Source organism: Brachypodium distachyon, chromosome 3 (assembly GCF_000005505.3).
Source record: "Brachypodium distachyon strain Bd21 chromosome 3, Brachypodium_distachyon_v3.0, whole genome shotgun sequence".
Classification (NCBI taxonomy): domain Eukaryota; kingdom Viridiplantae; phylum Streptophyta; class Magnoliopsida; order Poales; family Poaceae; genus Brachypodium; species Brachypodium distachyon.
Window position 1 is genome coordinate 13,099,567 of NC_016133.3, and position 13,938 is coordinate 13,113,504.

The window sequence follows — 13,938 nt, forward strand, 5'->3', positions numbered from 1 at the left end:
GGTGCTTCGAACAAAGTTGTGGTTAGCTTCACTCCGGTTCCAATTACCAGTGGCGGGGTTTTCACATATACCCGGCACTGGTTGGTCTCCAATGGCGGGTATCCGGAAATACCTGCCACCGGCGGTCTCCTGCACCTGTAACCCTAGGAAGGTCTCCAGTGGTGGGCCGCCACTGGAGACCCTCCCCATATATATTACAGGGCAAGACTTGGCGAAAATTTTCGTATCCGAAGCGCGCGTCTTCTCGACCAGTAGCGCTTCCTCGAGCACCCCGACGGCGAAGCGCTGCCCAAATCTCGCGCCGCTGCCGCCATTCTCCCTCGCCTCCCCTCCCCTCCCTCGCCGCCGCCCTTCTCCTCACCTCCCTCGTGCCTCCCTCGCCGAAACCCTAGCCGCCGCCATGAGTAGCTCTACCGGCGGCTCCGGACGCTCGATGCGGAGCAGGAAACCGTTGGACTCCACGGCCACCGGATCGGGATCCGGCGGCGCTGCCTTGCCGCCGAGCGACCCCTATCGCAGGGGGCGCGGTCGGACCCGCTCGGCGGCAACTCCGCCGCCAACCGCGACGGACGGGGCCGCCTACCCCACCGCGGCCGCCGCGGCCGCCACCTCCGCGTCCGCCACCGCCGCGCCCGCTACGGCCGCCTCCACCGACCCTGCCTCCACCCCTGTGCCCGCCTCCGCCCCCGCCCCGGCCGGTGCCGCCCCGGCCGCCTCCGCCCTGGCCGTCGCGACCCCGGTACGCTTAGGGTTTATGTTTTTTTTAAATTAGGGTTGCTGTTTTTTTAAATTAGGGTTGCTGTTTATGTTTAGTTAGGGTTTAAATATTGTTGTTTATGTTTAGTTCTAGCTATTTAGGATTTATATTGCTGTTTATGGTTAAGTATTGATGTTATTGGTGTTTATGGTTTAATGATACATGGATGTGATCCCGACCATCGTGTCGGTTGATATGAGGAATGTGGGCCCGGCCATCGTGCCGGGTCGTTGAGAAGGGACCGGCCATCGTGCCGAGGGGGTATATGTGGGTGGGAGTTTTGTTTATGCAAGTATAACATTCGGGTAGACTCATTTGTTGTTTTACAGCAATGGTGATGCCGAAATTTTCTTGTTTTACAGCATAGGTCATGCCGAATTTTTCCGTTTTTTTAAATTACTTTTATAAGTGTTGGATAGGAACCTCAGGCTCGCGTTGAAGAGGTGCCTGAGCAGCCACCGGTTGTGGAGGGACAAGTCGAAGAAGATGCGGGGGCATTGTCCTCGGCCTCGGAAATTGCCATGAGCGAGGAGCAGCTGTTCCTTGAAGGAGTCGAGGAGCAGCTGCTCCTTGAAGGAGCAACTAACGAGGAAGAAGCCCAGGGCGAACAAGGTGCGGCGTCGACTAATCAGTCGAAGTCCAAGCGGGGGGTGAACAAGGTGCCGACGGAGTCGTGGGTCGTCACCAAGCTGAGCAAAGAAAACTACCCGGAGGAACCGGTGGAGGCCGCAGAAAGATTCTCCAACACATGCAACGCCATCGTACGGGTACGCGCTCGGATCTATCAAAGATGGAGCGACGTCCCGGAAGCTGCGAAGCAGGACTGTTACGAGGCGGCATGGAAGCGGTTCGTGCCTGCCAATGATGAGATCAGGAGACGGTTGGAGTGGCGGATGCACCAAGTCATGAGGAAGGGCTAGAGCACGTGGCAATATAACTGCCGGAAGCTCATCGGCAAAGACTGGAAGACAGAGGTGAACAAGCACTGGAAGGGGATCTCGGAGGAGGACTGGGAGAGGTTCAAGGAGTGGGTCAGGTCAGATGAATTCAAGGCCAGCCAAAAATGGTACAAGGAGCTTCGTGAGAAAAGGCCCTTCGACCACCGCCTCGGCAGTCGTGGACGCCCCGGAAAGGAGAAGGTGTGGGCGAAGGAGGACGCCGCATTGGACCAAGCCGGTATACAGCCGAGGGTCCCAACTTTGCTTCGCGGTGAGTGCTCCAGCAAATGGATGCGGTCGTCCATGACCGCAAATTAGTGGGCGGGCCTGGAGCCTATGTCAGAGAAGCAAGAGGCTGCACTCGTAAGGCCTCGTCCTGACATCTTCTTTTATCGGTTGGGCTTCTTATACTCACATATAACATTAACACCGAGCATATTGTTTTTTATACAGGGTGTAATTGCAAAGTGGGAGTCGGATGGCTCCCACTCGTCTATCAACCAACAGTGGGATGATGCCATCAGCTACGCTCTGCAACGAAATGAGCACGGGGGCCATATGCGAGCTGTCGGTTCCGGGCCCTTTCGTAGGCGGATGGCGAAAGAGCAAGGTTTCCGCAAACGCAGAAGGACGTCCAGCAAAGAACAGTGCTCAGAGGAACTAGATGAGAAGATCCGGGTGTTGACGAGGGAGGAGCTTAGGAAGTTCATGCGGCTTGCAAGGGACCAGCGTGACGTCGACAACTTCATCGATCACGGTGTTTTCCCGGAGACGCCCATCCAACCAACCCCACCCGCATCGGATCCGTCCCCGCTGCAGAATAAGAGCACCTCATGCTCCGGCACCGAGTGCCAGCTTGACCCGCTTGGGCCACCCGACGAGAACCTCACGGTAAGCATCTTCGCACGCTCAGAAAAATTGTGAAATACCACTATCATGCTCCAATCCATTAATGATGTTGCCATGTTTGTCATGTGCAGAAGGGTGTCAAATGCTGGCTACACATGCCGACGGTGGGGAACCCTCTAGGTGCGCGCGGGTTGCTGATGCCGCGTACGGCCGTGGTGCACCACGTGACCCTGCGAGACAACATGGTCAGGGTGCAGGTGGACTCCGTGCTCAGGGGCTTCGAGGATGAACCGGTCCCTTATCCTCCGCACGAAGAGGCAACGACCCTAAGGGATTGCGTCAACTCCTACCTCATCTGGCCTAGGAGGTTGGTGGTCCTCGCTACGGAGCCGTCTCCATCTCCGTTCCCCCGCCTCGGTCCGTCTCCACCCACCCGGCGCATGACGTCTCCGTCGCCGCTTGGCGCCTCACCCGGTCCTTTCGACTACGAGCCCGCGAAACGAGACTTTTCACTTGCGGCGGAGTGCAGCGATGACAATGCAGGCAAAAATATTCCGTTGCCGCCCAAACCCAAAGCCCCGAAGCCATCTGCACCAAGACCCGTCCCTCGGAGAGCCGCAGCACAATCGGCCCCGTTGGAGAGCCGTCCAAGTGCCCCTGCTGGGATGCAGGTCCCCCAGAAACCGGACAATTCCGATTTCCTGAGACGCAGGAAAAACAAAAGGGGGACAGGCGGCAAGGCAAGCAAGGGCTCCTCCAAGGAGGCGAAAGAGTCGTCTTCTACGGGAAGACAACCAAAGACCGCGCCGCAGATAGAAGGAATCTGGGAAGAGCGGCCAGACATTCCGAAGATGCCCACCCACCCCCGTGTTGGAGATAGATTGCCTGATGGGTCTTATTTCGTGGACAAGCGATTCTCCCAATTTTTGTTGTTCCACCCCGGACAACCGATGGTGACCCAGAATGACCTGTATCGCCTGCCACGGGAGATGCAAGAGCTCCATGATAAATACATGAATGTGGCATCATCAGGCGCAGACCTCCAGAATTCGGAAATCAGGGTTCGAGTGCCAAATCATTATGGCTTCTTCGACTCCAATACGGGGGAAATCCAGAAGGAAAACGATGTTACCTTCGGCATTGATTTCCTCAACTTGTTTCACCTCTTCAACCGCAAGTGCCTCGACAACGCCATATTAAGACTGTGGTGTGTATACTACACGAGGGAGGCCTATAGGGTGAAGCAATATGGGATGGCCGTCGCCGACCCCCTTCTCTTCAACGCCACTTTGCTTGGTCCAGACCCATTGTTGGCCGAAAGTAGAAGGTCGGCAATTGAATACCTCACTCAATTCATCTTGAAGCACAGAGACCGCCATTTCGTAATGATATTGTACCATGTACAGTAAGTTGTTTTCAATTTGCCTGAATACATAAATCTTTTTCCGTCGGAAGACTTGCTTATTATATTACTTGGCTAATACAATGTGCGTCTTTTTGTGAAACAGCGGCCATTGGGTGACAATCGCCATCTGCCTCGATATGGGAGGGGTCACATATTTTGATCCACTAAGACGCAAGGGGAATGAACCACAACGCGACTTTGGGCCGATAAAATATGTCATCGACTCAGCCTATCGCGACGCGGTGAAATGGTACGGGATGACTGGCTTCAGCCGCAATCCTGACGCTCCCCTCAGGGACAATTTCAACTTCCCCTGCGAGCAACAGCCTGAAGGATCTGTCTACTGCAGTTACTACTACGCGCACACTATTCAGCAGTTCATCAACGACTTCCAGCCAAAGGGGAAGAAGACCTTCGAAAGTGAGGAATTGGTTTTTGGCCAACGCCGAGTTAGGGCACAACTCAGAAATTCTCGTGTACGAGATCTAGAAGGACATCGGCGAAATCCTCAATAAGGAGGTCCTCAAATCAAGCGGGGATTACTACGACGGCGGGATTGTCGCCAAAGTGGCTAAATTGTGTGGAATACTTTTATTTGTGGCTCCACTGGAAAAGGTTCTAGTGGCGGTGGCCATAGACCGCCACTCGATAACCCGCCACTGATGTGCTCCACGCACTTTTTGGTTGGTGCCGGAGGGATTTACAGTGGCGGTTTGTGTGTCTTCGGTGGCGGGTATTTTACCCGCCATTGGTGATCTCGGAGCAGCAGTGGCGGGTATTTCACCCGCCACCGCTGCCAAAATCTCTAGTGACACAGAGTTGGTGGCGGGCGTGATCACCGCCACCAACCCCATTTTTTGACCACCACTGGAGGGGTTTTCTGGAGTAGTGGATGTTCCCTTTGCATTGATCCTCATGAGACTGGGACACACCTTTTCCTTCGATGCCCCTTTGCCCACCAGGTGTGGGATAAAGTCCTTGACCACTACAATTTCAGCATCCTTCAGCAGGTCAAGCCTTCTGACTACAGGGACACTTGTGCCTGGTGGATTCAAGCCTCCAAGACGATTGACAAAGAAAGAAGACAATATTTCAATGGGGTGGTCATTTGCATCATGTGGAACATTTGGAAGGAGCGCAACCGCCGTATCTTCCAGACCGTGGCAGCTCCTACTTTTGTTGTCGCATCGCTTGCCCGTGACGCAATTGATACCCATAGGCTTGCTTTCCATTGTGTGACCGTGCCGTTAGGTTTCTTGTGGTTCTTCTGTTTTTCTGTCCGTCCTACCGGCCAGCTGCGTTTGGTCCGTTAGGATAGTCTTTCTCTGTTTCGTCTTTGGCTTTTTTCCTTCTTTCGACCTCGGTCGCATGTACATATACTTGGTTTTCCCCTTCTAATATTGCATGGCAGAGCTCCTGCCTTTCACGGCAAAAAAAAAACATAAACAGATCTATCTAAAGTACCGCGTTAAACGACACCAAGGAAACGTAAACCGGACCAATCTATTAATAAGGCAAGCTTGTTCAAGTAGTTATATTACAATAAAAAATATGCCTGAGAGGCAAATTGGAAACAAAGATCCTGAGTATTGATGATAAAAACAATTGGGACCACATCTATTAGCTGATGAAATGGTAGGAGCAAACCTTCACTAGCAGCCTACAAGAACAACGTGGCCATTCTCTACAGCCTCCCATTGGTATCTTCAAGCCCCTCATTTCTACCAAATGATCTTCTCACCAAATATAAGATATGCCAGAGTACACAACTTTTTTAGGAAAGAAAGAGAGACTGAAGAAACAAGAACATGACTTCATGTTAACAACTGGCATAGTTTGGTACATGTTCTGTATAATAGGATAGAATCACAGAAGGTAGATTACAGGCATCCTGGAGATTATGATTAGTATGTAGGCATTTATGCAATACGGCTCAATCAATAATTAATTGTACCTGTTAGTGAGATCCTGCAAGACTGTAAGCAAGAATCAGTTACCCAAACGCCATCATAAAGATCACAATCTAGAGAAGTATGGATGGAATCAGGACGGCTCAAACTTACCATCTCGGTATATGATTTTTTGAGATATGACACACAAGGTACACCTCTCTTGGCCGAGCTCCTCCATCAAGCTCACCAGCTTTGGTCATGCTCATTGATGATTTGCTCAAGACACATCACATTGTGTTTAGTGTTGCCATTACATTTCATATATGTTGGCAAGTGTTTAAGCCAAGATGCAGAAGATACACTTTATAGAGTACCAATGTCTTTGCTCCTGCAGGCACCTCCTAGCCAACAAAAACTATATTTTTTCCTGAAATTATTCCCAAGCACTCTTATATGATATCGCTAGTAGTTTCAAGCACACTTGACACTACTGATGAATAAAAATCTGAAGTTTTGATTTGTGAGCTGAGTGAAATCAGCTAGTTATACAAGTGGTAGTGGAGATTTGAAAGAGGCACATACCATGGATGCAGGAAGAACAGCTGGAGAAGTCTACTCGATGCAACTGTGAACTACTTAAGATTGGATAAGTTGTAGCATGTGGCAAGTATTCCGGCGAGCCTTTTGGTTGCGGCAAGCTGGAACGGCAAGCATGCTCCTTGGAACGGCAAGCACGATGGAACCACTTTATCTGAAATGTAACTAAATCAATCTTGAAATGTTTAGCTTAGCTAGTTTAAACAAGATTAATGTCTAGGAACCAACACGAGCTAGCAAGGGTCACATAGCTTACCTGGATGGAAAAACCTTTGAATTCTGATATGATCTGCAACATCCAATGGATGCAACTCCTTTACCAAGCAATAATAAAAACCAATCATAATTCGACATCTAGCACAATAATAAAAAAGGATGCAATTTTTTTGTTAGTTAAGCTCTTACCAAAGGAAACATACAAATTGCAGACCAGGAGATTCATCCACACATGGGCGTCCTGCACAGCATTTCTTGTGAACACAGCACCCTTGAGCCATTTCGTCAAACACGTTTTGTGCAATCAGCACAGCCGTGCCTCCATGTGCATGCACGCTGCTCCCGGGCGCGGGGCGCTTGAGACCTGCTTGCTTCCCATGTCGATTGGCCCACCGTGAGAAACACGTGCGTGTCACGTATGCTGCGTCCCCTGCTTGCCTCCCATGTCGATTCCTGATCCGACAGCCGCCCTCGAGCGTGAGACGGGCTCGAATACGGAACTGCCCACGGAGACCCTTCTGCCCAGCGATACAATACAGCAACGGCCGGCGTGGCGCAGGCAATGTAGCAGCAGCCGGCGGGGCGGTGGCCGGATCGAGGTCGATGGCGGTGGCGATTCCCGTACATGGACGTGATTCCCGTGAGGTGGCGGCTAGTGGCGACGTCGAGGTGATTCCTGTGAGGTGGCGCCGAGGGGCGTTGTCGAGGTCGACGGCGAGCGGTTGTAGGAGGATGGAGGCGCCGGCATCGATCTGAGGAGGCGGTTGCTTGTGCGGCGGCTTGAGTCAAGGCGGCGATCACGGTCTCTGGAGACGCGGGCGGCTCGATTCCTGGAGATAATCACGGGATTGGAGATAATCGGGAGTGCGTTACGATGGTTTGTTGTACGATGGTTTTTCTGGGCGAGCGCTGGAGTCAATCGCGGCACTGATTGATTGATTGATTTGGGTATCCCGTGGGGATCGGTTGCTGCTTTTTCGCTCGGGGGTGAGGACGAACCTACGGCGGACTAACGCAACTGGAAATTAAGAAACGATAGTGGCACGACAAACAACTGGAAATTAAGGAACAGTAAAAATAGTGGCACGGCAATCTAAATACCAAGCATGCCGAAAATATCGCGGTCGAGAATTATTATTCTCAACTCTCGATAGAGAACCTTCTTTCCGCTTTCGATATCTATCGATCGATCGATCGGGCCGGCTGGAAAAAAGAAGAACAGGAGAAAATCAAAAGCTATTCCAATTTCCAAGTTGTAGGGACAGTGATATATACAGTATTATATTACTGGTATATACCTCTGGTTCGAATCTTACATTAATTTGACGACCATGACCAAACACCGTCAAACACTAACTAGTGTGTTGTCCCAGTCTATAGCTAGCGCCCATGTTCTATGTCAGGGCGCGCGAAAGATTAATATTCAACCATGCTACTGCTGACCAGGTCAACATCGGAAGACGAGTTCATCCATCATTTTAATTGTTAGTTACCTTACGACATTTCTTCTGTGGTTTCTTAGCACGCCAGCTTAATTAGCAAACTACGTACTGCAGGAGAAGCAATGCTTTCTTCTTGTCCTTCATCTTTTGCCTCGTTTAAAAAAAATGTAAATTGCACAAAGACACATACGTAGATGCTCTTGTAACAAGAAACCACGAAGTCAGATTTTTTTTAACTGATACCCAAGACATGAAGACTAATGAATAACAAAAAAACCCGTAAGTGACCGGTTTGGACAAGTTAATGGCCGTGCCGGGATTTAGTTGCGAGCCACATAATTGGCTCGTGCGTATGACATGTAGGCCACGGCCATTAACTTGGCCAAACCGGCGACTTAACGGGGTTTTTTGTTACAAATTAGTCTCCATGTCGTGGGTATCAGTTAAAAACCTCTGAGTTCGTGGATTCTGTAAAAAGAGCCGCTACGTATGTGTCCGCCTAGGGCATCCCCCCGCCACCGCCACTCAGGCGACGGCATCCACCTCCCGCCGCCGGCTACTCCAGCCCCGGTGGCCACCCCGCTCCCCCTCCCCGCCTCCTCCCCCGACACCCCTCCTCCCCTGTCGCCTCCGGTCGACCGGATGGACTCCGCCGGCCCCTCGCGCCCGTTGACCAAGGAGCTGCGGTGGAGGGAGTCTTCCCCCACCGGCAGCGTGGATTCTGCGCGTTCCTACTGTGATGCGCTCAGGGAGGGTGGCCTTGCGCCGATTCTCGTGGTGGTGGAGGGGCATGAATCCTTGTGCACGCAACCTGCTCGACGCTTGGCCTCTGTGGTGGTTCCGGCCGCTGCCGGCACGGGTGGACAGCTTGACTCTGACGGCGGGGGCTGGAAGCTCCAGGGTCGTCGCCCGGATCAGCGGAAGTGCCGCCGCCAAACCCCCCCTCTTCTGGCGACGGTCATCCACGAGGAGCTGCTCGGAGACCTTGCTGGCCGCTGCTTCAACTGCTTGGCCGGCGACCACGTTGCGACCCTCTGCCAGAACCAGACGAGGTGCCTTTGCTGTGGGGGCAAGGGGCATGTGGCGAGGCTGTGCCGCGCTAGGCGAAGCCCCTCCGGTGGCGGCTCCTCGAGCGCGGGTGGGCATGGCGTGGCGGCTCCGGCGCCGCGTGGCCCCGCCCCTTGCGCGGCTCCCACGGCCCGTCCAACAGCGCCCTGCGCCCGGGCGGCTCTGGCTCCTGCAGCTGCAGGGGCAAAGGTGGCTGTGCCGGCGGCTGGGGCGAGAAAGGCGCCGGCTTCGGCGGCGGCTGGGTCGGGTCTGGCCATCTTGGCTCGACTCGGGCCACGCGGACAGGTGTCCAACCTAGGGAGGGATGTGGCCTCTGTGCCGGCTCCGGGTGTTGCCCCCCCTGCCCCGCTCCCCCCCCCCCTCCCACTTGGGTGTCAGCTCCGGCACCGATCGCGGAGGTGGAGGCGCTGCCGGTGGGCGCGGCTTCTCTGCGACCTCGTGGGGAGCTGTGCATCATCCCGCGGAGCGAGGAAATCGAATAGGAGGAGTTGGCTCTCAGATGGAGTGCGGTGGTTGATGTCATGGGGACTCGCCACCGCATCACTCTCTCTGCGGTCACCACGGTGATCGAGGCGAGGCTGCCGGCGGTGGCTGGGAGCTTCTCGGCGCACCGGTTTTGGCTCGCTGATTTCCTTGTGGTGTTCAACTCTAGGGAGGCTCGTGATGCCGTCTTGGCCGTCGGGTCTATTGATGGGCGCGGGTTTTCGCTAAGATTCTCCCCTTGGAACTGCTTCCGCCAGGCAGTGGGGCGCACGGCCTTTTACCGGGCGCACCTTGAGATGGTGAGGTGGCACGCGTGGAAGCGCAACACGGCTGCGGCGCTGTTGGGACCGGCTTGCTCGATTGAGAGGCTAGGTCTTGACACAGAGAGCCGCGAGGAGCTTGGGCGTTTCACGGTTTACGCCTGGACGTCGGATCCCAACCTGGTTCCACGCGAGAAGCTGCTGCAGATCCCTGAAGCACCAACTCTCGAGGACGGCGATGAGATGGTTCCTCCTGAGATGTTGTTTCCTTCCGATGTCAACCTGCTTGAGTACAATGTGCTCATCCACCTCTTGCGAGTGGAGGACTCCTCGGCCTCGACTGACCGTTCATCATCGGATGATTGGCCATCGAACGATGGCGACAGTGGGCATGACGGGGACCCAGATCGTGGCTACGGCGGCCGGCGGCCGGCAAGTGGTGTTCGACAAAACTACTTTAGCTACTCCCGAGGTCGCGTGGATGACGATAACTTTGGGCTGCACCCTCGTGGATTCCGACGCCATTAGGCCGGCTCTCGTGCGAGACCGGAGGGGCCACGGCTGTCTGCCGATGTGCCTGAGTTTAGGCCGACGAGCTCCCGCTTGGGGTTCGTGAACCCTACCCTGCGGTGGCCAGCCCGGGTGCCTTCGGTGGTCGTGGAGTGGGATCCGATGCGGTTGGAGGCCGAGTCGCCTTGCCCTGGTTCGCCGGAGGTGGCTCGATCCGCGTTGGGGCTGGTTGTGGTGGATCCTCCCCCGTCTCCCCCCTCCTCCGACAGGGTGATGGTTTCGATGGGTGGTGGCTCCCCTACGGGCGACATCCCCCTTTCTCCGGTGGTGTCGAGCTTGGCGAGTGGGTTTGCGGTGGCGGACTCCCCTCCGCTTTCCCCGGGGCTAGAGATGGATGACTACTTCCCTGTCTCCCTCTCGCCCGTGCTGCTTGGGGTGGATTCGGAGGTGGTGCCGGAGTACGCGGCTGACAAGGTGCGGCCGAGTGCCTCCCCTTCTTCTTCTGATCCTTTGGCGGAAGCGGCTAGGGAGGTGGCGCCCTTTCGGGAGCGTGTACGCCGGGCGGTCTCCCCGGTGCTGTCCCGCCCCTCGAGGCGGAGGAGCGAGAGGGCGGTGGCACTGCCGGGCTCAGTCCGGCGCAGCAGGCGGCTGGCAGGGCGAGGGGCCTCCCCCGGAAGTGCTAGCAAGCAGCAGCGTGTGATCATCCACCAGTTGGGCATCGCGAGAGAGGGGGAGAGGATTGGGGATGAAGCGCTCCAGACCTACATTGAGCTCTTCAACAAGCCTCTCTCCACCGAGCACATCTCGGCGTTGTTGTCCCTGTTCGGCTGGGAGAGTGTGGCTTCGCCCCTGGAGGGGGGTGAGCGGGATGAGGTGCTGGTTTAGCCAACTCCTCCCCTGGTTCGTGGGTCTTGTGGGTGGTCTTCTCATGGCTGACACAAACATTAGTGTTTTAGTGTGGAACGTGCGTCGCTTAAACTCTCGAGCCAAACGCACTGCGGTTTGTCAGGTTGTGGTTTCTTCCGGAGCATGTATTGTGGGATTGCAAGAGTCTAAATTAAACTCGGTTTCGCGGTACGTGGTTGAGGAGTGCCTCGGGCCTGATTTTGACTCTTTTTTCTTCTTTCCGACGGGCGGCACTCGTAGTGGCGTGATCCTACCGTGGAAGGGGGCTATGGTACAACTAGCCAACCCCCACATTGCCGAGTTTTCGGTATCAGCTAGCGTTTCTTCGGGTGCCAGTCGGACGTGGTGGATCACCGTGGTCTACGGTCCCCGAGAGGACAGGGACAAATTGCGGTTTCTCTAGGAGATGCACGACGTCCAGGATCTCATTGCTGGACCGTGGTTCATTGCGTGTGATTTTAATCTCATCGTGGATCCGTCGGATAAGAGCAACGAGTTGGTTAATAGGAGGCTCATGGGGAAATTCCGGAAAGTGTTGCGGGAGCTCGAGCTCAAAGAGCTCTACCTTAATGGGAGGCGCTACACGTGGTCGAATGAGAGGGAGCGGGCCATGCTCAAGAAGCTCGACCGGGCCTTCTCCACAGTGGACTGGGAAACGGCCTTTCCCAATGCCTTCCTGTCGGCCCTGAGCACGGCGACCTCGGACCACTGTCCCTACTTGTGGTTCTTGAGGCCCAACTCCTTAAGGGGAGTCATTTCCACTTTGAGAGTTTTTGGCTCAAGGTGGACGGTTTTTTGGACGTCGTCAAGTCGGCGTGGGATGTGGCCAACTCCCCTCTAAACCCGTTCAAACGGCTTGATTTCAAGCTTAGACGCACGGCGAAGAGGCTTAGGAGCTGGAGCGATCGCCTTATTGGCAACGTTAAGCTCCAAATTCTTGTGGCCACGGAGATCATTCTTCGCTTCGATGTGGCTATGGACTCTCGTGGTCTGTCGTTGGAGGAGAGGGGTCTTCGCAGAACCCTCAAGCGGAAGTTGCTTGGCTTGGCCTCTTTGGAGCGTTCCATTGCCAGACAACGTTCGCGAGCTCTTTGGCTCCGTGAGGGCGACGCTTGCACGAAATTCTTTCATCTGCACGCGAGCCATAGGAGGAGGAAGAATTTCATCTCTCACCTCCTAGTGGATGGGGTCCTCCTGACGGATCATGATGAGAAGGCAGTGGTTGTGGATGATTTTTTCTCTGGCTTATTGGGTTCGGCCCAAGACCGGGATTTTTCCCTCGATCTCGATTTTTTTCTGGATATCCCGAGCTGCGATCTCGCGGAGCTTGAAAGGGATTTTTCTGGTGAGGAGATCTGGGAGGTGGTTAAGGCCCAAGAGCTTGAAAAAGCCCCTGGGCCGGATGGATTCACTGGTCGTTTCTTCGTGTCATGCTGGGAGATCATTAAGCGTGACGTGGTGGAGGCTTTCGCGTCCTTGGCTCGGCTGGATGCGAGGGAACTGGGGGCCAACAACTCGGCCCTCATCACCTTGCTTCCCAAGCAGCAGGATGCGCGGGAGGTGCGGGATTTCAGGCCGGTTAGCTTGATCCATAGTGTGGCCAACCTTTTCGCGAAGGTTTTGGCTACGAGGCTGGCGCCAGCCCTCCCTCGGCTGGTGGGGGGCCGCATCAGAGCGCCTTTGTGATGGGCCGCTGCCTGCATGACAACTTCATGTTGGTTCAAGGCACGGCGAGAAAATTTCATTAGGCCAAAATTGATGCGGTTCTCCTTAAGCTCGACATCACCAAGGCCTTTGACACTGTGGATTGGGCCTTCCTAGTGGAGACCTTGGTTCGTCGTGGCTTTGGACACCGTTTCCGGGCGTGGATTTGTGGCCTGCTCTCTATGGCCTCGACGCGGGTTTTGCTCAACGGTGTCCCTGGTGAGACCATTGAGCACAGGAGGGGTCTTAGGCAGGGTGACCCCTTGTCGCCGATGCTCTTTATCCTGGTTATGGACGTTCTACACTGTCTGCTTGAGAAAGCAGCGGAGTGCGGGCTCTTGACCCCCTTGGCGGCGAGGGGTTTCTCCCATCGCACGTCCATCTTCGCGGACGACATGGTCACGTTCCTTCGACCTTCGTGGAAGGACATTGTGGGCTGCTCGAGGTTAATCTCCGACTTTGGCGTTGCCTCGGGCCTTTGCACCAACTTCACCAAGAGCTCCACCCATCTCATTCGGTGCTCCGACGAGCAGCGTGAAATGGTTGGAGATCTTCTTCAGTGTGCGACTCGGGACTTCCCCTACACCTACTTGGGGCTTCCTCTTGGGATCCGCAAGCATACAGCCAACCAACTTCGGCTAGTGGTGGACAAGGTGGAGGGCCGCCTGGCTTCGTGGAAGGCGCCCCTTCTCTCGAAGGGTGGCCAGCTGGTGCTCATCAAGTCCACGCTCTCAGCTATTCCGGTCTACCCCATGATGTCCCTTGATTTGCCGGCCAAGATTGTCAAGGGTGTGGATAAAATCTGCCGTGGATTCCTTTGGAGGGGGCAGAAAGAGGCTCATGGGGGGCATTGCCTCGTGGCTTGGAGGTCGGTTTGCTCTCCCAAACCCTACGGTGGCCTCGGCATCCCT

At 54.9% G+C, this 13,938-nt stretch overlaps 1 long non-coding RNA gene across 5 annotated transcripts; it reads right to left on the reverse strand.

Moving 5' to 3' along the window:
- Positions 1–5,438: 5,438 nt before the first annotated feature.
- LOC104583538 lies at positions 5,439–7,710 on the reverse strand. Of its 5 annotated transcripts, XR_731359.3 has the most exons (5): positions 6,844–7,708; positions 6,695–6,752; positions 6,424–6,603; positions 6,013–6,268; positions 5,439–5,925 (listed from the first exon to the last, which is right to left on the reverse strand). It is a non-coding gene; the product is annotated as an uncharacterized LOC104583538 (long non-coding RNA). The 5 variants fall into 5 exon arrangements; XR_002964474.1 differs by having other exon boundaries at positions 6,013–6,603; positions 6,695–6,727; positions 6,844–7,709; XR_002964472.1 differs by having other exon boundaries at positions 6,013–6,592; positions 6,844–7,709.
- Positions 7,711–13,938: the final 6,228 nt, after the last annotated feature.